The sequence below is a fragment of the Cupressus sempervirens genome, chromosome 1 (genome assembly GCF_028749045.1).
Source record: "Cupressus sempervirens isolate cs-2001-9-10 chromosome 1, ASM2874904v1, whole genome shotgun sequence".
In the NCBI taxonomy this organism is placed as follows: domain Eukaryota; kingdom Viridiplantae; phylum Streptophyta; class Pinopsida; order Cupressales; family Cupressaceae; genus Cupressus; species Cupressus sempervirens.
The window spans coordinates 21,770,263-21,795,189 of NC_143118.1; the positions used below are offsets into that span (position 1 = coordinate 21,770,263).

At 33.9% G+C, this 24,927-nt stretch overlaps 1 pseudogene; it reads right to left on the reverse strand.

Moving 5' to 3' along the window:
• Positions 1 to 24,927, reverse strand: part of LOC149575966 (U3 snoRNP-associated protein-like EMB2271) — a 102,997-nt pseudogene that overhangs the window by 12,633 nt on the left and 65,437 nt on the right.

A 24,927-nucleotide genomic window follows, 5' to 3' on the forward strand; every position in this document is an offset into this window, starting at 1 on the left:
AACTCAACCGCAGTGTTTCAGAATTACAAATTTTATGGTAAAATTGTCAATGTAACATAAAAACTTCAAAAAAATTCTATAAAAAAAATTGTTTGATAGTGAAATGTTTGCAAATTAATGATAGACTACTTAATTTGGTACAAGCAGTTCTATGTCTTGTCTGAGATGTATGAATTGATTTCTAGCACCACAATGCACAACATGGAAAAAAAATATCCTATTTTTTGAGACAATTTTGTATGTGTTGCCATCTCATATCAGAGTTAGGCAGTGAAAATGTCTTAAGGTTCTTCGATCCTAGTGATCTCTGCCCTTTTTTTTTTTTGGCATTAGTACTAACTAGTAATTGCTATTGGTGTGTGATGGGTATGCCAAAGAGGAGTGGAAGGTGAAATGGGGAAAATTTTGGTCTATTTTTGACATACATTTTTGATGTCCATGAGAGAGAGAGATAGAGAGATACAGAGGTTGAGGAAGAGGAAGCTAGAGAGGGAGAGAAAGAGATGAGAGGAGAGATGAATGGGCAAAGAGACTAAGACATGTCTAGAAGTAGATGCAGAGAGGAAAATAGAGGCAGATGCAGATAGAGCGAGAGAGGAAAAGGGAGACAAATAGATAGATGTAGAGAGAGAGAGATAGAAAGAGATAAGGGGAAAAGGGAGATAGAGAGGGAGAGGGAGAGCATAATGTTTATTATAACGTCACTTAATTTTCACTAGGACCCCTAAACAAGGTTTGGATTAATACCTTGGTTTAAAGCCCGCACCAAGTTAGTTATCAATAGCTAAAAAAACACATACTTCAACAATATTCAAAATAAAATTATAATCATTATTATATAATCCTAATGTACACAAGATTTCCTTAAGGCTTTTTCAAAGAACCCATCCTCATTATGAAGAACCATGGGAGATCGTACAGAGCACATGGAACCTATCCAACAAGCCCAAGAGCGAGAAAGTGACAACCACCATTCAACCTCCCTACCCCACTCAGGGTTACCACTCTCAAATGGATCTTATACTACTTACAATCCCTACATGCACACTCCCCTCCATGATGGAATGGTAGATTAAGCTTATTGGAATCTTCATTATTAATTATACATTAGAAGCAATAGAATATCGGCACACATTCACACTTCCCATCAAATGAAAGTCCAATAACAAAAATTAGCCAATTGATATTGTAAACCATTCTTGCTTACTTTGAGTGGATACTTATACATTCCCATAGATGATCAGAAATTGTGACCTCTCGTATGGTTATAATTGTTATACAGGTGTGATTGGGCTATTTGCATTGTTTTGAATATTGGATTCATAATACATCTTTGATCCACTGTTGGCAGAATTCGTGATCAAGTTACCGATTCACAAAATGGGAAGAGTGATGGGCATTATATTTACCCCATGCTTGATTTGTTTCAAGGTCACTATTTTAGCAAAATTATTCTAGAATCACAACTAAAAATGGGATCCATAAATATGACACAATGGACAAATTTTATGGCATTCAATTGACAAATGTTGGAGTCCATTATGAATAGCCCTATGATCGACTATGCAAAGAACATTGGGAAGTAGGAGAAACACTTCTTTCTTATAATCCTTGGTTCATTTATGATGTAGATATTATTGGGTGCCTAGTGAGTTTCAAAGAAAAGCTTGACAAGAATGCCCAACGTTATATTTTCTCCTGACAGTTTATAAAGGCTTTGGAATAACTGAGATAAGCAGAGGATCGGGCTCTTTCTTAAGTTCAAAAAAAATGCATGCAACTCCAATGTTGAGCTCCAGCTCTTACGGTCAATCTCCGAAGTTGCAAAAATAGAGGATTATGAGGAAAAATAGTGGTTGAATTTTCTATGCATGTGATTGTATCATGGTTACTATAGAGAGAGCTCAAGAAATGTTGGTTACTACAATTGGAATGTTTGAAGCACATCATCAAACCATTCTGTTGTGACTTCTCTATTGGAACATTTCCCAGTTGGCTATACTGCACCAGTGGATTTGACTTCATGACATTGGTTAGTGATAGATATTCCCTGTGTCTTTAGTACCTTTGAAGAGAATATAACATGTCATAAAAGAATGCTTATTGATTTTGAAGCCCAGGGGGATGCCATTTTTCAGAGACTGTGGTCTTTATGACATGGCAATGCTATGATTTCCTTCTGCTCAAAACATTGTGGATCGTCATTATGTACAAGGTGACAGTGTAAGGCCTATGGATACTCTACATGTTTTATTTGCTGACATTTATCAAGCAATTCATGAAATTGTGATGTTGAATGGAAAGATTGGGGCAGATCATACAAATTGCCAATGTCTGGTTGAACGATTGAAGCTTCTAAAGCCTCTGCTAGATGATGTTAAGGACTCAAAGACAGCTTTGACGGGATCAGTTGTCAGCGTATTTGAAGAATTATATGCTTCTTTGAAGAAGGCTCAAGAACTTATAAAGAGATGTAGTACATATGTCACTAAAGAAGAAGATACTTATAATCCTGAGAACCATGTTTTGTATTCCTCTCTATCAAATGAAATTTCAAATAAAGCATGGGTAATTGATAGTGGATCTTCTAGACATATAAGGAGGTACAAAGAAACTCTAGATTTTTTATCAGAGAAGGTTAATAGTGAAGTTAACATTGGTAATAACTCAACACACCCCGTTGAAGGAATTGGAAATTGTACTTTGAAACTAAAATCAAGAAATACTCTTCTTCTTAAAGGTGTACTCTATGTACCAGGGATTGAAAGAAACCTAATCTCAATTAAAGCACTTGAAGATGATGGACACAATGTTGCATTCATAGATGGAAAAGTATTAACTTGGGCTAAGAAATCTTCTATCAAAAAAGCAAAGTTAATTGGTCAAAGAAAAGAATATTTGTATGAATTAAATACAGAATCTAGTCAATCCATTCAAGCCCTAGTCCATGAAGCTATAGATACAAATGAAATATGGCATAGAATATTAGGGCATCTAAATTTTAAAACCTTATCAACTATGGAGAAGATGGTTACTCGATTACCAAAATAAAATAAAGACCATCCTAGTATTTGCAAAGGGTGTGCTCTGGGTAAAAGCACTAGAAGTCCCTTTCATGATAGTACTAGAAAAACAAATAATGTACTAGAATTAATTCATTCCAATTTATATGGACCTATTTCTATTCCTTCTCTTGGATGATTTTGGTATTATATATTGTTCATATATGACTTCTCTAGGAAAACATGGATTTACTTTTTAAAGTGCAAGGAATTAGAAGAAATCCTACAAAGATTTAAAGAATTCAAAGCATTAACTAAAAAAATTTTAGGACATAAAATTAAAACCCTTAGAACTGATAACGAAGGAGAATATACCTCAAACTTGTTTAAAAGTTTTGTAACGAATCAGGAATTAAGAGGGAGTACATTGTTCCTTATAACCCAGAGCAAAACAAGGTAGTAGAAAGAAAGAATAGGACAATTATAGAAGCTGCTAGGGCTATGATTTTTACCAAAATCTAGAATACTATCTTTGGGTAGAAGCCTATTGTACTGCAAAATAGAAGCCCTCACTCCTATCTTTAAAATAAAATCCCTGAAAAAGTATTTACTAAAGTAAAACCCAATATAAGTCCTCTTAAAAATTTTGGACGTCCTGTATATATCCCTATTCCAAAAGAAAAGAGAACCAAGTTAGAACCCTCTAGGAGGAAAGGTATTTTTGTAGGGTATAATGAAACTTCTAAAGCATATAGGATTTTCATACCTGGACAAAAAACTATTGAACTTAGCAGAGATGTAATCTTTGATGAAGATCTTGCATTCAAAAGAGCCATATGTTCTAATGAACCTTCTTCTTTATCTATTTTTGAAAGAAATAGCGACTTTAGGTCCTAGAGGGAGAACTTAGAAGAAATTGAAGATAAAATTCAAAATATGAACCTTAAAGAAAATTCAAATAAAAGACCACTTTGGGCCATTAAAACAATTGAAGCAGCCCAAGACTTTGTTGCACCTTCCGAAACAGTCAGAGAAAGCAAAAGACCTAAAAGATTCTCTGGTTATATAGCTAACATGAGTGACTTATCGAAAACAAAGCCAACCAATCCCTCTGATGCTATTAAACATATAGCTTGGAAAGAAGCTATGACAGAAGAATACCAATCTATCATAAAAAATTATGTTTGAGAAATTGTTGCAAGACCTAAAGGAAAATTTGTTGTTTCTTCCAAGTGGATATTTAGAATAAAGCATGTTGTTGACAGTAGTATTGAGAAGTATAAAGTCATATTTGTAGCCAGAGGATTTTCTCAGAAAGAAGGGATTGATTATGAAGAAACCTTTGCTCCTATTGCCAAATATACCTCTGTAAGAGTAGTCTTAGCAATTGCCACATTAAAGGGATGGAAGGTACATCAGATGGATGTAAAAACAACATTCCTAAATGGAAAGATTTAAGAAGAAGTCTATCTAGAGCAACCGGAAGGATTTGAAACTCATGATCCTAACGCTTTTGTTTGCAGGATCAAGAAATCTCTCTATGGGCTTAAACAAGCTCCTAGGGCCTGGTATGAAATAATTGATAAATATCTTACCGGCTTAGGCTTGTCCAAGAATGAAGCCAATCCAAACTTGTATTATAAAAGAGATAAAAATGATATGGTAATTCTGATATTGTATGTTGATGATTTATTAATCAAGGTGATGATCATCTTATAGATCAATGCAAGAAAGATCTAACAAGAGAATTCAAGATGAAAGACTTGGGGCTTCTCCATTACTTTCTAGGATTAGAAGTATGACAATATTCTAACAGTATCATACTTAATCAAGGGAAGTACACATCAGATATTTTGAACAGATTTGGAATGTGGAATTGCAAGTCTATCTCTTATACAATGGAGACTAATTTACATAAACTTAAAGAAGCAGCAACAGAATAACCTTCCATAGATTCAATCTCTACATACAGATGATTGGATCACTTATGTACTTCGTAAATACAAGACTAAATATTTTCTATGCAGTTAATGCCTTAAATCAATTTATGTGTGAACCAAAGGAGATTCACCTAGTTGTGATTAAACACACTATGAGATACTTACAAGGCACTCTTAATTTGGGACTCAAATATGAGAAAGTTGCTTTAGATTTCCATGGATTCACCGAGTCAAATTGGGGTGGAAGTGTTAAAGATGGGAAAGGCACTTCAAGATGTTGTTTCAATTTAGGATTAGCTATAATATCTTGGATATGCAGAAAGCAGTCTTTAGTTTCTCAAAGCTCCATAGAAGCATAATACATTGCAACAGCAATGGCCTCTCATGAAGCAGTTTGGTTGATGAAGTTACTTGTAGGATTATTAATTTATTTGGGCAAGCCATGAATCCTAAAATTATTCATTGTGATAATTAGAGTTCCATCAAACTCTTAGTGAATCCAGTTTTCCATGACAGGTCCAAACATATTGAAATTTCTTACCATTATCTAAGAGATATGATAGACACGAATTCTATAAAATTGGAATACATTTGTACTGCAAATCAAATAGCAGACATACTCACCAAACCTCTATCTAGAGTAAAGATAAAACATTTCAAGAGGAGACTTGGTATGGTTGAGTTGTAATCCATTTGTACTCTTTTGATTATTAATAAAATTATTTTATTTTTGTCAAGCTATCGACTGTTATGGGCTCCGCCATTTGTATTCATTATTTTAAGAGGTGACGATCTCTAAAAAATAATGGACACTTGTACAAAACATTATGACAGATGACTATCTCTTAGATAATGTGTTAAACATAAGAGTTCTATTGTAAGATCTAGATGAGGTCAAGATCATATTGTGATGTAGACATTGCTATGTTTATGAGTCACAAATAGGATAAAGGGAGAATTTTATTCTTCTCTGAGGTTATCATGTTTTTTGATAGATCTTAAACTCAGGATATTGATGTGATACTAGTTTCTATGAAATCACAACTTGGATAAATGAAGAGATTACTCGTCAGATTTATCCTGTATAATATCACTAGTAGTACTGATTTTTCATACCACAGGTTTAGTAATATAACTTTGTATCATGTGTTCTATGATACCTTATACTAAGAAGAATCAGACAGATACAGAGCATTAATTCTTCTGTATTGGTGTTGCTAGATATAATATCTCTCTATAGGATTATCAGTTTAAGAGGGAGTGTTAATAATGTTAACCTGATCACCTACAGGTCTGATAGTACAGACCATAAATATTCTTCTCAGTATAATATATCTCTAAATTAGCATTTTATATATGACTCTAAGGGCCAGCGACTTCTTAGGAAACAAGATTATAATGTTCAACCAAACTAACAATTAATTTGTTAAGTGCTATTAATTATATCTTCATGAATTGCAGACTAGGAAGGAGTTTGATTAGTGCTCATTTAGGAAGGGTTATGTCCCTCTAAGGGACATACCCTTTTGAAAGGATATATAGTAGGTTGTAAATGCAATTTATAAGACACACAATTACAGTAGTCTGCTCCTCTAAGCATTTTACATCCAATGAATTCTAAATCAGAGATATTCTAATTCAATCAAGATCGATTGTAGAGTATTGGATCTGCATTTAAGATAAGTGTTAAATTCCTCAACAATCTGAATATTCATAATATTTAGAAGACCATTCTCAGCAATTCAATACTAAACTAAAAGTTTGATCAAAAGAACAAAGAATTAGTGGAAACTTTACAGAAAGTGGGTTCAACTTTCCTAAATTTACCCTTGAATGGCAAAGGTACATCAGAAAATCGAAAATTATATCCATTTCCAGAAGTAAAGGGGATTAAAGGCAACATTTTGCATGAAGTATGGTATTGAGAATTAAAAAAATTATAGTTATCTCTAGGCCCAACAATATGCCAAGTGAGTATTGCTACTTAATTGAAAATATTTACACAAAGTTCTAAAAGGTGAGATTCACTAGACAGGAAACCTAGATATATATTTGCGATCTCAAGTGAAACTATATTCACCCAGATTAGTAATTTTTAATATCTATTAAGAGATTAAATCTTTTCATTAAACGTGAAAATTATGTTCACGGGAGAGTTAACGTAAGTGTTAGCCATTTTTGCCTCCCATTCAACCCACCATCAATAACCGATCAGGGATATCTTCAATGGGCTATTTTCTTTTTGTGGGTTAACACGCAATTAGGTTGGGGTTAACATTTTGTGTTAACTCAGTCTCTTCATTAACCAAATTGACTTGGTTCCTTCATCAATTGAGCTAGTTCAGTGTGTTCTTTGACCTAGTGAACTAGGTCATCTCATTTGTCAAGTTGCGGGTTAACACACATTTTCTGTCAGGGTTAACCATTTTCACCATTTTAGAGAATGACTTTGCTGCTCTTTTCGAAATAATAAAATTTTCTATTTCAGAAGGCTTACCCTTTTTCTTTCATGGAATCACATGCTGCATCCTCCACCGTGCATTTGGGAATGTGTTGACCAACTGATTCATGCCACATGGCAGATTCTTCTTATGTTGGGTTACTTTTGATCCAATGGTTCTTGTATTTTTGCATAGCTGCCTTAGATCTGGATGCATCTTTTAAAATTTATGTATGCATCTCAGCCATCCATTTGTTATGAAGATCTTGATCTATAGTTGGGTTTTATTCACTTGTTGAGGAGATTTCTTGCAGCATTTGGGTCGTCTATTCCAGAATGAAGATCTACATCGATGATTCATCTTTTTTGGGGCAAATCACATTTATTCCACGCGCGTTAACTCTACAATTTTGTAGCAGGTTAACAGTGCACGTTATCCCATCACGCATTTTCTAACAGTGGTGTGAATTCATTTATTGCGGCCATGACACATTACAAGGATTGTTCTTTAATGTTGAACTACATTCTTAGGCCTTGTTTGCGCGACACCTTTGCATCTCCATGCCTCTTTATTGAATGTAATGATCAAATCTCATGGGATTTGATTTCTTACGGCTGGGTGCATTTGTTTTGCCCTTCCTGTCACTTCACTACAGCAAGCTGATTTTAAGATCAGATTTTACTCTGATATTCATTTATTGCTCTCTGTAATTCAACTCCACTTAGGTTGGGGTTTGAACTCCATAGTTTAGATCTGAGTTATGCCTGCTCTATAAAGACAAGTTGTAAATACTTTTTTTGGGTTCTTCTCTATTCTTCTCTGGTTCATGACAGCAGCCTTGTGCACTATTATTGTAACTGCAACTTTGCCTTCCATTAATGAAACTTGTCATTTTCTTACCTATTCTTACCATTCTGCTCTCTAGTGCATGTATTTGCCTTGTAGTGAATAGTTCCTTTCTATTTTCTTGATTCATATGTTGTGTTAAGTCTATTAGTAATTGTTGCATAGTGAAATATCTTTCCTTTTAGCACTTCAATCAGTTCAAAACCTGCATGTGGTTCCTTTGACATAGAATAGAGTCAAGACTAGAGTATTCCAGATTTTCATTATTATGTAGTGCAGTCATAGGCAGAGTTGTGACCACACTTCTATCTCGGTGCATCAACCCCTTTCCCTTTCTACATTCTCTTTCAGTTCTCCTTCTCCCTTTTCCTTCCCAATTTTAGTTTAGGTGCATAATAGTAAGGAAGCTAGCCTTCTCCGAATATTTAGCCTCAGAGCACAAGTCACACATTTGAAGGTTGTTTCCATGTTACACAGGGTCGCTTGACGGTCATACCTCAAGCAAGGGTGCAGACTTTTTTGTCAACAGTAAAGAAATTTGTAAAAATAAAATGATATTTCCTTACAGCAAAGGTAAACATAAGGGTCAGATATTTTAAAATAGGGAAAAGTGAGAAACCAATGAAGAGGGACCTCTTCAAGATTCAGTTGCAAAACTGAATAATGTTTTCCAGGGGAATCTGTTTATTGAAAAAGATGGGCCAGAAGAGGTTGCTTCTTTCTCGAAAGGCTATAGGCTACACAGAAGAGAAGATGGTTTTCAAAGTTCTGATTGTAACAGAGAGAAAGGGGAATTATATTTTTGTTTTCTGCAGCTAGATTTTAATGGAAGGGTTAAAAGTGATCCAGGGATCATTTTTGTTGTGTATTGAAAAATAAAGATAAGTTTGTATCCCAGATGTTTTGGTCCAGATATTTACTTCTCTAATTGAAATAAATCAGTTGGTTGTTTCTTTCATGTTTTTTAATATTATCTTGTATCATCTTGTCAAGTAGATGTTTGCAATGTGAATCTGTTGGTTTGTGTATACATGTTTTGCAGATAGAGATATTAAATTCCCTTTTGATTTCTTTGTAATAGGGAAGACTGAATATGTGATCTGTTGATCATTTGTTTATTTTTCTCTAAATCTTTCATGTAATCACATTCATTTCGTATTGATGAATGAATTTCTATTGCCTTCGTGTCTTCTGGTTAAAGAAATAATTAGTAACTAATTCATTGAATATCTTTTAGGAGGGAGCTGTAGCTCTCAATCCAGAGGAAAGCTAGCAATTCCATGATAGTCTTTCCAACTGTTGGTTGAGTTTGTTCTTCTGTTCGGGCATTCTGAGTCTTTCTGTATCATTCATTTTGAAGGATAAATCTGTCAACCAACATATGGTATACCTTCTCCCGAATGTACTGTAACTGTTTTCAACTAATTGTTGGCCTTGATCACTTATCTTAATTAGGTGGTTGTTCTTAACTGTGACTATCTCTAACATCTATTCACAATGAAACTAGTAATATTCTTAATACATAATCGATTGCGTACTGTTGCTTGACAAAAATGTATCATCAATATCCATGGTCTGCTGTAGACGATGAACTACCATCACCACCTTCACTGGAGGAGAGTAACATTTTTCTGGGTGGAATACATATATCTTCATTATCAATTTAAATATTTTTTTTTACTTTAGGTTATTGCGGGGCCATGACAGTCTGCCCTTCCCAATATTGCTTATCCTCGAGCAATCTCAAATTCAGACAATTGATGATCTCCTCTTTCCCACATAGCATCTTCTATAGGCAGGCCTTTCTCCACTAACCCAATAATTTGGGAGTCTTATTCTTTTATCTTTTCTTCCCCATAGCTCGGAAGTCTTATTCTTTAATTTTTTCTCCCGCATAGCAAGGAAGGTTTCAAGTTTCAAAAATATATTTGCCTTCGATGAAAACATGAAATATATTGTGGATTTTAATATTTCCAGACAATTCCAATTCAAAAGCTATCACATCTCTCTAACAATCTTGTATTATCCGAAAAATTGAGCTTCCACTCCACTGGCCTTGATTGAAAATTATTTATGGTTGTAACTTGGATACCAATGTAGGCATTGTAGGCTTTCGTCCACATTTGGATGCCTGTGGGTGGCATCCGAGAAATTCTAGTCACATCCACGTGCGTCAGCCCAGAAAAACAAAAAAACAATGACTTTTCACTTTTACAAAAAAATTAAAACATGTATGTTTTAGCACTTTAATAACATTTTATATGCCAAACCTTGAAACGGCCCTAATAGAGGCCTTTCAACCATTCAACTATCATTTCATTGCAGCTAGGTTTGCTCTTCTCATTTGGCTTCCATTTTGGGCTTTTGCAGGCAACTTAATTATATTTTCAAAGAGGAATGATCGTAGGGTGAGAGTTGACTTCCACAAGTTCTTTAAAACACAAAGAGGTAAGCATTTTATCCTATTCTTGAGTGTCTCAATGAAATTTATTAAGATTATGATGAATCTTTGGAAGTTTGTGAAGAAATCTTCCATGTTTGTTTCAATTTATTTTTGCTAAAGAAATTTAGAAACAAGTTTAGGTATCTATTCGAATGGTTTTGTATCATTGTTTTTTACTTGTATGCTTGATAATTGATATTCATAGTTTTTTTATTTATTTAAATTTATTTAATTTCTTATTATAGAAAGAAACTACATTGTATTGTGCAAGAATGGTTGCCACCGGTAGTTAGGACCACTAGTAGTCAAAGTTCAGTGGGAGGGAGGGCAAGGTCAAAGTTCAATGGTAAGGGAAGGAGGGGATAATTTCAAAATTAATTTAGGGTCTCCTCTATGAAGACATGCAACAAGAATATCACAGGTTTCAAGTGGTGGCTCCTATAGTTGGAGTTGTAGTTATTATCAAAGTAACAAAAGAAAGCCTTTTAATAGCTCTTATTCCTGAGTAAAACTTCATTTTATGGGCCCATTTGGTAGAGCTTTTGGAATATGCAAAGGTGCAGAGGGGAAGGGGTTGTTTGATGCATAGATAGCTTTTTTCATAAACCAACAAGAAGTTGTTGATCGTTTGGTTAAAAGATCAAAAAAAAGTTATTATCAACCTTTTTCCTCAAAAATGAACAAAATGCAATCAACCATTGAACTAGAACCAATTGTATCCTCCAAACATTCATTCATGCAAGTACTTGTACTGGGAGAGGAGGAAGAAGTAGAAAATAGTGCATCAGCCCAAAAAAGAGGCCCATTGCACTCTACATTTAAAATGAAGGAAAGAGACCACGCTAATGAAGCCATTACACGTTGCCTCTATGCTAATGGCCTTCCGTTCAACCTGGTAAGATCACCATATTGGAAGGAAATGGAAAGAGTCATCAAAGAAGCACCAAATGATTACACAAGTCCTGGGTATGAAAAGGTGTGTACCATACTCTTGCAAAAGGAGAGAGTTTCTATAGAGAAAGAACTTCAACCCATTAGAAGTGCTTGGATAAATTTGGGTGTGACAATTGTGTTTGATGGTTGGGAAGATACAAGAAACAGGTCATTAATTAATGTGATTGCAGTGTCCCCCAAAGGGGCAATGTTTCTAAAGGCAATTGATTGTTAGAGGGAGGTGAAGGATTCAAAATCCATCTCTAATATTTTCATTAAGGCCATAGATATGGTTGGTAGTGAGAATATCGTCCAAGTTGTTACAAACAGTGCCAAAAATTGTCGGGGAGTTGGTGCTTTGGTTGAGGGTCATTATAACCATTTTTTTGGACACCATGCACTATACACTCCCTCAACTTGATCATGCAAGAGATTGGCACTCAAATAGATTAGGTGAAGCAAATATACAAAAAGGGAGAGGACACACAAATGTTTGGGAAAAAATCACAATCCATTTTTAGAACATACTCAAAATTGGAGTTTCTGAAGGTAAATTAATTTTTTGTAATTATTAAGTTTCATGGATTTGCAATTTCATTAATATTTACACTTTTATCGTCAATTGACATATTGTTCACTTGCTTAGGTTGTTAAGACCCATTTTGCATCTCATACTATTGTTATGAGACAACTTCTTAAGGTGCAAGATGCTTTGAGCCAAATGGTCATTTGTCCTCAATGGGGTATGTGGAAGGCTTCAAATATAGAAAGAGCCCTAAAGATTAGGGGTATGATCTTGGATGATTGTTGGTGGACTCGTGTGCAATATGTACTAGATATCACCGAGCCCATCATGACTATGCTTCGCTTTGCCGATACAGATACACCTTTCTTGGCAGATGTGTACAATGGAATGGACACCATGATTGAGATGGTAAAACATTCTATACAAGAACATGAGAGTGACCCTACAGAATGTCAAGCCTTATGCATTAAAGTAGAAGCAATAATTCTTCATCATTGAGAGAAGATGACTACCCCATTGCACCCCCTTCCATATGCTTTATCTCTCAGGTATTATATTAAGGAAATACTTTCAATGCTGGATAGAATTGCACCATATGGTGATGAAGACTTTGCTAATGGGTGCTCCAAAGCTTTTGCAAGAATCTTCCAAGATGGTGAGATGCATGAAAAGTTGAGGCTAGAGTTTAACTATTTGCTTTCAGAGCAACACTTACTCCATTTGAAATTAAGGACCAAAATGAAATGGAAGCAATCACATGGTGGTACATGTATGATCAGCCATACAAACATCTACAACATCTTGCAATCAAAATCATCTCACAAGTAAGTTTTGATTTTTTTTTTTAGAATACAACTTGTCTTCTACAATCTAGTGTTTAACATCTATCATATTGTCATTTGCTTTTCGTTTGTAAGTTTAAAAATTAATTTTGTGAACCCAATGTGAGTTGTGAATTCTTATGCTGCTGAAAGGAATTGGACTACATACTCTTATATCCATTCAGTGAAGCGCAACCAATTGGGGTCAAAGAAAGCTGAGGACTTGGTCTACATTCATACCAGCTTGCATCTTTTGTCACATAAGGATGATGAATACTTGGATGGGGCACCCAAACTTTGGGATGTACTCCCTCAATGTGCAAACTTGGATGCAACACTTCATGATCTTACTAAGATGCTGGATGATGGTGATGATAGGTCTATGACACAGGGTGCATCTAGTGCAAGTGGAACCATTCTTGGTTCAAATGATATGGAGCTTGCAAATGTTGGAGATGAGGAGGATCCAAAATTTTTTGAGAATCCTTATGATTCTGATTAGTGAACATTGAATCATGAACTATGTTTTTGATTTTGTAGTTTGGTCATGGAGTCTAGAACATGAATAATTGTGCCTATGAAGTTAAATTTGAAGTTTGAACTATGTAATTGACATATGAATAATCTTGAATCTTGATCAATGGTAAAGCATCATACAATACTATCAAATGATGTATGTTTGTATATTTCTATGTTTCTAACTCTAAGTTCTTGTATTTATAAATTTCTTAAATTCTTTGCATATTTATTAATATGCAATGAATTTAAACACATCCGTACCCAAAAAAATCCTACATCCTATATCCGCATCTGAATCAATAACTTAGGTTGTAACCATAAGAAAGCCAAACCTCCAACTTCAAGCATTCTCTCAATGCAATTCCAATTGGTATAGATCTTTTGTTAGTTCCAGGCACGATGCAAGATTCCCTTGAGAGTCTTCGCGATATTCATATTTTGTTGTGCAAGGTCCTTGGCCCTTGGTAATCAACTTTCTTGGATGAACAATGACATGTGGTTGGAGGTATTATAACAATGATCACCAAGGTGCAACCATCTTGTCCATTCATTTTCTTGTCTAGAGACATAGTTCCTCAAGTATCCTTCTATCACTTGTTTACAATCTTTGTTTGTACATATTATTGGGGATGGTAGCTTGTATTGGGTGTAAGTTTAGTCCCTATTAAATGGAAGAGACTTACCAAGATAGGCTCAGAAACTATCTCTACCACTGATAACTTGCAAGGTCATGCGGTTAGAAGTTTCTACTATTTGCAGAGCTTGACAATCCACCACTACATACATACAATCCTTTCCTTCAACCTTGAGTAACCAGATTATGAATTCCATAAAGATAATTCCCATTTTTTATTTCGATTGGATGAAGGTTGTAGGAACATGACTGGATGACTTTCTTCAGTTTTGTTTCTTTGATAGTCATACATTTTTGTACACATCAAAGGACATCTTTTTTTAAGTCCCTTCCAAAATTATTTTCCCCTTTTTTGTAAGTTTTGTCAAATCCACGGTGACCGGCTAACGAGTTGCCACGATATTCCTTAATAATCGTGTCCTTCATTTTAGAATTGGGTACCAAGAAAGCCTATTCTTGTACAGGAAAAGTTTTTCTACTACTTTGTATTCTTCATTGAGCATATTTCCTTCTAGAATATTATCATCTTGTGTGTCTTTAACATATTTTGCAATGATGTCATTCCTCTAATTGGCTCCAATGTTTTTCATGGAGTTAAGGTGGGATCCTTATGATAGGGCATCTAGGGACAAACATAATCAAGATCAAAAGTTATAGGCTTGTACATTGTTTTTCATTTAGGTGCTTTGATAAATAAAGAATCTCAAGCTATTATGATCTATTTTGACATGGAACTTCCCACAAACCAAATAGTCTTAACTAGGTTATAGGGTATGCATGATGGCTAACTTCTTATCATAGATGGAGTACCAATTTGAAAGAACGTAAAATCAAGGATGGCTATGAATGAACATAAAATCAAGGATGGCTAAGATAGGGCATAATCTCCTATACCTCTTTTAATTTCTTAGAAGCCTATTGAGTCGCTTATTCCACACAAAAGCACCCTTTTTAGTTAAGCCTATGAGTGGAGTGGCCAGTTCAAAAAATCCATTTACAAATCATCAATAATAATTGCATATTCCCACAAATCCGCATAAATGTGTTAGGGTTCTTAGTTGACCATTATTGATGGCTTTAATTTTATCCTCACCGACACTCACTCCACGTGCATTGATTTGATGACTATGGTAAAAAATTTCCTCTAGCCCATATTCAAATCTGCAAGTCTTGGTGTATAGTGGATCTTGTCACAAAATGCTTAGAACTTGCTTAATATAATTCTTATGTTCCCCGAGGACGCATACCTGCCCTAAAACCAGACATTTCAGGGACAGGAATGTCCTAGGGACGGGGGGGACAGCTAGGGGACGTCCCCTAGCCATCCCCAAAAAGTTAAAAAATGCAAGGGACATCTTGGAAACTTGGGGACACAAGAGGGAAAAATGGGGGACGACCAGCTATACCCAGTACGAAAAGGGAATGTCCAAATGTTCCCTTTCCGTACTAGGTACGGCTGGCCGTCCCCCTTTTTTTTTTACATAAAATTAAAAAAAAATTAACATAAAAAAATATTTTAAAGCCTCCAACTTGGTCGGCTAGGTTGGCCCCACCCCTCCAAATGCCCTAAAAGGCAATAGAGGCAAAATAGGAGCACCAAGCTTGTTCATTTTTCTATGTTTTGTTTTTTAAGTTTAAAAAAAACATGATTATGATACATTGATACTTATTACTTTTTGGAAGCCCTCTACCCTTTGGGCCTATAGCTTTGGGCATATTTTGATTTTGATTTTCAGATTTATCATGTTTATCATTATGACATTTTGATATTGACAATTGTTAATGTTTACTGTTCAGTGTTCACTAATATTGTTATGCATTTTGACAATTGAGTACTAAAATTGGATATTATTTCCTAGATGGCATTCAAATGTTGTATGTTATGGTTCTATAATGTTTAAATGACATGCTCATATGAATGATGTGTATATTTGCAAATTTCAACGTATATTTTAAAAAATTTATATATCCCCGTTTGCCATCCCCCCTGTCCCCAAAATTACCATAAAAATTTGTCGTCCTGGAAATCCATCTCGCCATCCCCCACCATCCCTATATAGAAAACTCGGGGGAACATAGTATAATTCATATGTTCTTTGCATGTCCTATTGTAATTAAGGATATTATCAGAGATCAATAGAAACCTCCTTAGTTGTTTCCTCAATATATTATTCGTGCACAATTCAAATGTTGCGGGGGCATTGGTCAAGCCAAAGGGTAGGACAAAAAATTCAAGTGTCCAACCTAAAAGTCATCTTGGGAATATCTTGATGGTACCTAGACCTTAAATCGATCTTGGAAAAATATTTTGATTTGTGTAGTTCATTAATTAATCTGTTAATTCTTGGGATAAAGTAGCGGATTTTTTCTTATCCTTTTGTTTTAACACCCTTTTATTTATGCACATCTTCATAGTGCCATTGACTTTCTCAACTAGCACCAAGATGGATGCAAAAGGTTCAAATCCTCTCTTTGGGGGTAGTCCTAGAGGAATATCACCAAATACCTTCCTATGTTCTTTTTACATGGGTTGGATATCAATGTGAACTATCTTCCCTTGGGAAAAAATCTTGTTAATAGTCATACATTGCACAAACCATGTTAATAGTCCCTCACTCGATTTGCGACATGGTTTAACAACCTCATGTGTCTTCAATAAGTCTAGTAGTTTGTATCAGGCATTGACAGGTCGATCACTTGGTGCAATGACACCCCTAGTAGTTAACAAGTGATATTAGAGCTTGGTCAGAAGTTTGAATCCTTGCAGGTCGCAATGAGCAATGTTGGAGGGGGATTACTAGCAATTGCATACATGTGCTTGCAACGATAAGTTGATAGGTGCTCAATAATAAAATTATTTTTTAAAACACAATCTTACGTGAAAAAATTAGATTATTAATAATTTTTAATTTAAATAACATAACATTTTACTAAAATCTTTTAAATAGATAAATAATTATTATTTATTTAAATTAAATTTATCAAATATGAAGGCAAGAGCCTACAACACAACGGTAAATTGTGAGCCTCTTAATTAGGAGGTTTTGGGTTCAAATCTACTCAAGCTTAACTAATAATAATAAATATTTAACCACAAATAATAATAATTAACCGATAAATTTTTTGTAATCAAATATGAAAAAAAATTAAAATTAAAAAAAATCAAAAAATCTATTATGAAAAATTAATAAGAGAAATAAAAAAATAATAATATTAAAAACTAACATCTCTAACAAATATTCTATTGACTAAATAAAATATAGAAACTAAAAAAACTACACTAATATAAATATAATTTAAAAATTAAAATCAAAATCAATTTTAAAAATCAAAAGTTAAATAAATAGAGATCACAACATGAGCTAATGTGGAGATCACAAGTAATTATTTTTAAAATAAATAGGAAAAGAAAAACAATAGTTAAAAATGGAGATTTAAAATATAATCTTCTATGAACAAATTAGATTATTAATAATTTTCAATTTAAATAACATAATATTTATTAAAAATCTTTTAAATAGATTAATAAATATTATTTATTTAAATTCAATTTATAAAATATGAAAAAAAATCATTTAAAAAAACCCCTTCAAAAAATCTATTATGAAAAATTAATAAAAGAAATACAAAAAAATAATATGAAAAAATAGCAACATCTCTAACAAATATTTTATTGACTAAATAAATTATAGAAACTTAAAAATAATGTTTAAAGAAAAAAATAAACTAATGTAAAAAAACAAAATAAAATAATTTAAAAGCTAAAACCGAAATCAATTTTGAAAATCAAAAGTTAAATAAATAGAGATCACAACATGAGCTAATGTGAGATTACAAGTAATTTTTTTTTTTTAATATATAAAAAAAGAAAAATGATATTTAAAAGTGGATACAACAACTAATAGATATCTACACAAGAGTAAAAAGTGGAGTGAGATAAAAACTGGTTGGTAAATAATTAACGAGAAAGATCTACAATTTTTCGGCTAAACTGACAACTTTTTAGTCAAAAATTTAATTTCTGGGAACAAAGTTCCCACAAATAGCCTATCAGCTAAATTAGCAATAGGCCAACATCCCTCACTGGATTCACAACATGGGTTGAATGACTTATGTGTCTTTTATAAGTCTAGTGGTTGTATTAGGTATACACAAGTTGATCTTTTGGTACAACCCTAGTGGTTAACAAACCACTCTTCTTCCTTTGAGATGAGACTACTTTTGGGGTAATTTCTAGTCAGGGAATTATCTTGGTAAGTTGACCCATTGTAAAATCATTGAAGTCCTTATCTCTAATTTCAATTTTGCAACTAAATCTTTATTGATCAGGTTGTAGAATGCCCCACTATCCAAGATCTGGAGGCTTGTGAGATGGTGGCTAAGTTCCCATGATCTTCCCTTCTTCACCCCATCTTCATTTGCTAGGGTCTTCTTTCCCTCCTTTCTATGCTACTTTGCCAGATAATGCTTCCATATAGCATGCTTGACTTTCCTTTCCACACATGTGCCTAGTATCAATTCTTATTGGTAGCTAAAGCACAAATTTTGATCTTCTCATTGTCTTTTACAAATGTATCCTACTTCCATTTCTTCCTTGCACTTAAAACACAATTTGTTTTTCATAGACTCTTTCCTTTCTTTGTAAGGCATCAATGTTTTTTCCATTTGTCTTTATAAAAACTAAAAGGTTTAGGAGATTTTGAGTCTTTGTATGGTTCTTGTCCTTCGTAAGCATGATGACTACATTAAGTTCTTTTTGAATAGCATAGTTAACAGGTGTAGGCTTGAGTGCACTTACCAAGCTCCTAAATAGCTAGGTCGGTATTCTATGAGATACTTTTGGTACTATTATCAAAAGGCACAAAGAAGGGTTGTGACCCAATTCTTATGAATAGAGGTGACTCTTTCAACAATGAAGTATAAATGAGAAATCATTTCAAGCATTCAATGTTTAATCATCACTCCAAAATCCAAAAAAAAAAATCCTCCATTCATCCATCAATCAACAATCCCTAAAGAAATCAAGCAAACAAAAAATCAGTTAGGTCAATCAAACAGTCATCAAATCATCATCAATCATCACTTCATCTTATGAATAAGATAAAAACAATCCAGCAATCAACCGTCAATTTATTGAATCAACAATCTTAGATCATCATCCACCAATACCTCAAATCAACAAATCAAAGGAATTCATTCAATCAATCATCACAGACATCAATTTGGAAATATAAATAAAGAGCAGCAACTTGTGTGCGTGTGTGCGTGCATAGGGGTGTGTGAGTGTGTGTGTGTGTACTTGTTACATCTGTTTGAGAATAAATCTATTAATTCATCAAGAGATATTTTGTTGGCAATGATAAAGAAATTTCCTTTAGGAACATATTTTGAAGTTCATGAGACCCAAGCATGCCCACCAAGATGACTTTTATGCTTGTAGGCCAGAGGCATTAAGTGCCCCTAAGTTTGAGGCCCCATCAAGTATCCCACTCTAAGATGGTTGGAGCCATTCTCATGGGTTGAGGCGAGTTGCATGCCCCCAAGTCAGAACAAGGAAAACAACCTCTAGGGTGGACTGAGGGATGGAGGAGACCTTATGCTTGTCATACATATGGACCAAGGGCATTGAGTGCCCTTGGGCTTGAGAGTCTTATCAAGTAGGCCACCTGGGATGGATGGATGTGAGCTCCGCTCATGCTCTCAGAATACAAAAACAATTATCCTTGGGATTGCAGTATGCAAGCTATTCCTAATACATTCCTAATATGATTAAACATTGGAATATAATTTCTCAAAATGAAATTGATGTGGAATTAGATATTAATATGGATTTATGTAATTAAAAGCTATTATGGATTATTAATATTTATTGTAGTAATATAAGTTTCTAGTGACTATTGACAAGTGCAGATCCTAAACCAAAAATAAGTCCAATTAGGATCTTTAGAGTGGGCAACTTTATTACAAGTTTATGTCACTGAGCATTATGCATTCTCATCTTGAAGTTGATTTTTCTTTTTGGGCTTAATCCAAGTAAATCCTAAAAGGGACAGACATCACATGTTCACCTAAATGTGTAGGTCGACTTGCATTTACCTTGGATATCTGCATGTCCATAAGATATCTAGTGTTGCTGTTGCTCAAGAAAGGTATAAAAATGGTCCAACATTGCATTCAAAATTTTAATCAATTGAGAAAGGTTCATAAAAATACCAAATAACAAGTTGTGCAAACAATTATGAATTTGTGTTCACAAAAAAGGTTATTTATCATTCACGGTCATCCAATACTTGAGCTTAATGGAATGGTAAATCAAGATACAAGGTATATGGGTACATGAATATTTATCAGAAAAGAAACCTTGAGCTAGGGAGATAGAGGCATGATGCACATTTAATCTAGCAATTAAACAAATAGACTACCCCTTATAAATCAATGTTTCAGCAGTAGGAGAATAGGAAGTATTAGGTGCAACCACATAAATGCAAGGCCACGTTTATCATTAAATAAGAATGCTCCTACCAAAAAAAATCAATGTCAATGCATGTATGTTAGAAATTTTGGCATTCTTCTAGATTGTTGAATATTAGAAGTTAGAAGAAAAACAGACAAGAATTCAACCTTGAGCTATTGTTTCCCACCATAGAAACAACAAATAAAAACCTTCAATATAAGTTGAAAATAAAAAATACAATGGTTTTGAATCATACTGAACTCAAATTGCGTATAAAAATAAAAATCGTACTTGGCCAACTCCAGCAATAAGAAATCGTCCAGACTGTGCAAGCATAAGTGAATTAACAAATCCGGTCTGTTTTCCACATTCCACAATAAGGCATCTATTCAAATAACTAACATAACATGAACATAGGCTTAATATTTGAAACAAAATAAAGTATAGCCTCAGAGCATATGAAATGCACAAAACAATACTAATGGAATCATGATTGTGTACCAGCCTGAAGACCCAAAAATTTAAAATAAGAATATAATTAAATATCAATCAGAGAGAGAGAGAGAGAGAGAGAGAGAGATGATGGAGCGAAAAAATGCAAAGAAATGACAAAAAGATTGGGAGCACAAAAAAATGGAGCAATAAAGCAGAATAATATATCAATTGAAGGAAAGTCTCAAAAGGCAAGAAGAGGAAGGGCAAGAGGTGAAAGTCCAAAATCTCCAAAAGGCTTCTTCCAAGTTGAGTGTGAATCAAAGATTCAAAAAAAATCAATAAGGGACACCTTGGCTAATGAATCGAGCTGGATTCTACATCAAGGATTAGGAGCCAAACTTTGACCCTTCTAACCACAATGTTTTGAATACACAATTGTGGATTAGAATGTATAACCAAACTCTAAAACTAGAGCTCTTTACTCCTGGTAGAACTAGACAATTACCTATACACTTTCATAATGGCTGATAAAATAAAATCATAAAATGATTTTGGTTATATGTGCACATTTGTGTCTTCCTAAACCTAGCACACAATGCCATATTCAATTGGAATTCAGACCTAAGAAAGGAGCTGAATACAAAAGGTTGAAGTCAAGTGTTGTCAGAGTTCTACCCTAACTACTCAAAATGTGGTCAAATCAAAGAGAATTGCTAAAGAATTCAAAACAACTACTAGCCTTGGAAGAATTGAGTCTCTCGAGAAATAAGAAACAAAATCAAACCCCAAAACCTGGCAATAATTAGGTAGAAATGGAGATTTGCAAAAAATATTGCATACAAATCATATTTTGTTAGGGGGATATTTGGATATATAAGGACAAATCTACCTTTGATATCAGCTTGAATCTTTTTGGAGGTGCAAAAAAAGTAGGGGAATATTCACCCCTAGGGAGAAATGAGAAAGGGACAAGGAATCGATCAGCAAACAGCCCACCCAATTCCAAATGAAAGATAAGCGGATGCAATACAAGGAGAAGAATAGGAACAAGTGCAACAGGAGATCCTCAATTATCAAACATGAAATCACTTGGAAAGAATGACAATAGTGATGAGTAAAATTAGTAGTATTACCTATATCTTTGCTCAAATTGAATACTTTTCTTGATCAAATGTATATGGCCCAACTATATGCACTATTAAAAAGAGTTAGGGAACAAATTATCATCTTTATTGATACCATTCATGTAATGTCCCCTTTCAGAACTAATATAATATCAAATCAAATATTTTTCCACAATTAAAACAGGATTCGAGAAAATAATTATCATATTTATTGATACTATTCATGTGATGTCCTTTTTCAGAACCAACTTATAGTTTGCTCTAAATTCACAAATCCAAAATGAAGCAAGAGAAAAAATGCAGTTAGAGTTGTAATTCTTAGCAGTTAGAGTCGCAATTCTTACTTAAATAAGATCAAATAAGTTGTATGAATACCGAAAGTCCAATTTTTCATATTGGCTTGATCTCTTAAATCAATCTCCTTTATCAAATGTTATTCTTCTACTCAGTCTACTCTGAAAATCTGCATAACACTCTTTTACTGTTATTCCTCCATTTTGGCTTGGAATGATAACTCTTGTATACTTTATTGGTAAAAGGGTCACCACATTTCATTAGAATTGAGTCAACACTTATCAATGCTTCCTTTGAGAATAATATAATATCCCCCAAATTGCTCTCCCTAAATGTCCTCAAATGAAACACTTGCCCCTTTATATCTTGCAATGTGAGCTTGAACCACACCTCTTCATCGTGGCTCCCTTTGCAAAGGTTTACCCCTCTTTGGATGACACAACTCTTAATAATTATGCCTTTGGAAAGAGTCAAAACCCTTGAAAATTGGCCCTCTTTCAAAGAGTAACAAACCTCCAAAATCACCACGTTTTTGAAGAGTCACAACCCTTCAAGACTTTTGACCTTTGAAGGAATCACTTCCTTATTTTCTTCTCATTTCTATTTATCCTCTTCAATTAATCGCCCTTGCTTCACACCTTCCATTATATACTCTCTCCCCCTTTCAAATGAAGTTCTCCTCCCACTATATATCACATGTTTGATCGAGTTGCACCTTTTCATTTCATGCCTTTTGACCCTTCACCAACTTAACTAAAATTAATTATATTATATATGAATATTTATTTTATTACTTTATATTTTATTTTTATGCTTTTATATTTTGATTTAATTATGTTAAATCCTATTTGAAAAAGGGGACATTACATGCCCTTCCCAAAATTGTTCATTCTCATGCAATGATTAAATGATCATGGAATCTCATCCATATCCACCTTCCACTACATAATTATTATCATATGTGTTCTCTCCCTTATTTTGAAAGTGAATTATGATCAATAGTAGAAACTTGACAAAGCTTGAGAGAATTTTTTCTCTCTTCTTCTAGAAAAAAGATCAAGCCCATCTCATAATGGTATCAATTGAATTTGCAAACGCCAATGTTCGCATGATAGCATACCACAAATTCATATCTTTTTGTTCACTCTTAGTTATTCTCTTCTTCTAGATCAACTAAAAACATAAAGCAAAGCATGGATCGTACACTTGAAAACATGATGCATACACATGAATGTGTGAAGACATGGAGCATTCACAAAGAAAACAAGTGAATATATAGAAACACAAAGCATAACATTAAAACACAAAACATACACATAAAAAAAATGGAGGGAACACATGAATATAATGTAGCCAAAGTTAACTTGGTCCACAAAATAGGTAGGAAAGTCCAACCAAGACCAGAACCATCTCTTAGGGTAATCAATTCACCACTTGGGCCACATGAGGCAATAACATAAAATCGGGACCAAAACCATCCCTTGGGGTAATCAATTCATCATTTGGCCCACAGGAGGCAAGGACGCCCAACCAGAACCAAATCCATCCCTTAGGGTAATTAATTTATCATTTAAGTTTTTAACCCACAAGAGGCAAGAATATTCAATCAAGACTAGATCCATCTTGTAATGTCCCTATCTTAGATCACCACAAGTTGCAGAGAACATTAGCCTATCAATTAATATAACAACCCTTCATCATTTATGCCCTTTAAAAGAGTCACAACCCTTCATAATTGGCCTCTTTGAAAGAGTCACAAGCCTTCATAATTAGTACCATTTCAAAGAGTCCCAACCCTTCAAAACTTTTGCCCTTTGAAGGAGTCACATCCTTAATTTCCTTTAATTTCCTTTTTTTTCTTCTATTAATTCAACAAAAATATATTATTAATGAGATAATTTAGCGGTTGTTAAGAAGGTGAAGCAATCATAACTGGACTTTATATTATTTGTAAATGGAGCAAGTTTACCAAACACTAAACTAAAAGACGCACCCTTAACTTGGATAAATCGTCATTTGAGTTTTTTTAATATAACTAAAGATACTAGATTAGTAGCAACTGGAAATCTTTCCCACTTGTGAATAAAGTATGCTTGTTATTCTTGGATCTAACCACTTCTCAATTTAGCTACTACACAAAGAAGATCAAAACCTAGATCAATGCCCATTTGAATTAGAAAATATGTGGCTCAAATATCCAAATTTCAATTCCAATATGGAATAACGAGCTGACGCTAAGTCATAAGGTTCTAATTTGGGTTTGTAATAATAAAACTAAGATTATGCAAGGGTACAAATTTGAAAAAAAAAATCAACATTACAATCGCCTTATATAAATTTAATTATTTTGAAGTAATATATCCACAAAATTATCAAAATAGTTTAACATTACCTATAAGAGTTTCTGGATTAAATTGTGTCGAATAATTTTGCATCAATGTTCCAAATCACACTCAATTATCGATCATCAAGATGAAAATAAGAAATCATAAGAAAAATAGGATAAAGTTACAAA